Here is a 2,372-nt window from a genome sequence, read left to right as displayed (position 1 = left end):
AGGTAGGTCCCAATAACGTGTGCGAAGGACCAAGAGGCAACGTTAGTAGTCACGTTAGTGCCACTAACGTTGAAGTTAACGTGATCATACTTGGGTTAGGAACGTTAGTGAAAAAGGTGATTGTCACTAACGTTCTCGAACCCACACTTTCACTTAACGTTGACACCACTAACGTCCTAAGCCAAAGTCCCTGCCTACTACACATTTTCTCTCTGCAAGCAAAGCTAAGCCCAATAAAGAGGATAACTGCTTCAAACTCAAGATCCAGAGGCCCACACCCAAGATTTGAAGAGCCAATTAGAAGATCAGAAGAGTAGTATATATAGGAGTAGCTTTGAATTAGATGGGAGCTTTTTGGGAAACTTTAGGGAGCTCTGCTGTAATTTGATGGATCAATATTAGTTTTCATTCTTCTTCTTCTATCTTTTCTCTTGATTTTACTAGAAAGCTTTCAATCTTCATCCAATTGGGTAGTTATCTTGGAAAAGAAGCTATTCATACTTGGATCTCTTCGAAACCTTGTAAGAGGAATGAAGAGATCATGCTAGAAATGCTTTCTCATGCTGGACTAAATTGGGTTTGGATGGATATGTGACTATAATCCTACCAATACTTGATTTGGGAATGCATGTGGTATAATGAGTGCCATACTTCATCTCTTCTCATGAGCAATTGACCAAGGAATTGGCTATTGATCAAGATTTGAGAGATTGGATTACCAAGGAATTGGAATTCAATCACTTAAGATTGCCAAGGAGATCAATGAATGCATTGATTGAGAAAGAGATGAAAATAAATTTGATCCGGAGAATGCAACATCTCCTAAGCCCAATGAACTCCCCATTTCTGATTTTACCCATTCTCTTTAATTTCTGCCATTTATTTTTATGAGCATTTCCCCCATTCCCATTTAAGATTCTGCAAATTACTTTATGCCCTTTACATTCAGCTCTTTATTTCTAGCATTTACTTTTTCTGCTATTTAATTTTCTGCAAATCTAAAATCAAATTCTGATTCGCTCAACTAGAACATTCCTCTAATTAAAGTTGCTTGATCAATCAATCTCTGTGGGATTCGACCTCACTCTATAGTGAGTTTTTACTTGACGACAACTCGGTACACTTGCCGGAGGAAACTTGTTGCGAGATGAATTTTCTGTGCATCATACATGAATTGGTTATTTGAGCTTCTGTAGGCATTTTCTTTAGGTGAATGGATCCACATGCAGAATGGTCTAGTAACATCTTAGAAAGCTCAGATAGACCATCATAGAATATATCTAAAATGGTCCACTCTGAAAGCATGCCAGAAGGACACTTTTTGGTCAACTACTTATATCTTTCCCAAGCTTCATAGAGAGATTCACCATCTTTTTGCTTGAAGGTCTGAACATCCACTCTAAGCTTGCTCAGCTTTTGAGGAGGAAAGAACTTGGCCAAGAAGGCCGTGACCAGGTTATCCCAAGAGTCCAGGCTATCTTTAGGTTGTGAGTCCAACCATGTTCTAGCTCTGTCTCTTACAGCAAAAGGGAAAAGCATAAGCCTGTAGACTTCAGGATCTACTCCATTAGTCTTAACAGTATCACAGATCTGCAAGAATTCAGTTAAGAACTGATAGGGATCTTCTGATGGAAGTCCATGAAACTTGCAGTTCTGTTGCATTAGGGCAACTAGTTGAGGCTTTAGCTTAAAATTGTTTGCTCCAATGGCAGGGATTGAGATGCTTCTTCCATAAAAATTGGAAGTAGGTGTAGTATAATCGCCAAGCATCCTCCTTGCGCCTCCACCATTGTTATTGGGTTCGGCCATGTCTTCTTTTTCGAAATTCTCTGTAAGGTTTTCTCTGGATTGTTGTGCTTTATCTTCTCTTAGCTTCTTCTTCAGAGTCCTTTCAGGTTCAGGATCTGTTTCAATAAGAATGTCCTTGTCCTTGCTTCTGCTCATATGAAAAAGAAGAAGACAGAAAAGAAGAGGAATTCTCTATGTCACAGTATAGAGATTCATTTATGTGAGTAGAAGAAGAAGAATAGAAGAAGGAGAAGAGAAAAATTTGAACACAGAGGAGAAGAGAGGGTTCAAAATTTTAGATGAAGAGAAGAGTGTTAGTAATTAAATAAATAAATAGAAGAAGATGAGAGGGAGAGAAATTTGAAAATTATTTTAAAAAAAAAGTTAGAGATTTTCGAAAATTGAGAGAAGAAATAAAATTAAAATTAAAATTTGAAACAATTAGTTAATTAAAAGAATTTTGAAAAAGAGGAAAGTGATTTTCAAAAATTAGAGAGAGAAAAGTAGTTAGGTGGTTTTGAAAAAGATAAGAAACAAACAAAAAGTCAATTAGTTAGTTGAAAAAGATTTGAAAATAAAAAAGA

General features: G+C 36.7%; 1 non-coding gene across 1 annotated transcript; it reads left to right on the top strand.

Annotated features, from left to right (window-relative positions):
• Positions 1–1,303: 1,303 nt before the first annotated feature.
• Positions 1,304–1,407, top strand: LOC127742945 (small nucleolar RNA R71). Its single transcript, XR_008004295.1, has one exon. It is a non-coding gene; the product is annotated as a small nucleolar RNA R71 (small nucleolar RNA).
• The last annotated feature ends 965 nt before the right edge of the window (positions 1,408–2,372 follow it).

The sequence above is a fragment of the Arachis duranensis genome, chromosome 1 (genome assembly GCF_000817695.3).
Source record: "Arachis duranensis cultivar V14167 chromosome 1, aradu.V14167.gnm2.J7QH, whole genome shotgun sequence".
Lineage (NCBI taxonomy): Eukaryota > Viridiplantae > Streptophyta > Magnoliopsida > Fabales > Fabaceae > Arachis > Arachis duranensis.
The sequence above is the reverse complement of the archived record's forward strand: the minus strand, read 5'-3'. Positions and strand labels throughout refer to the sequence as shown.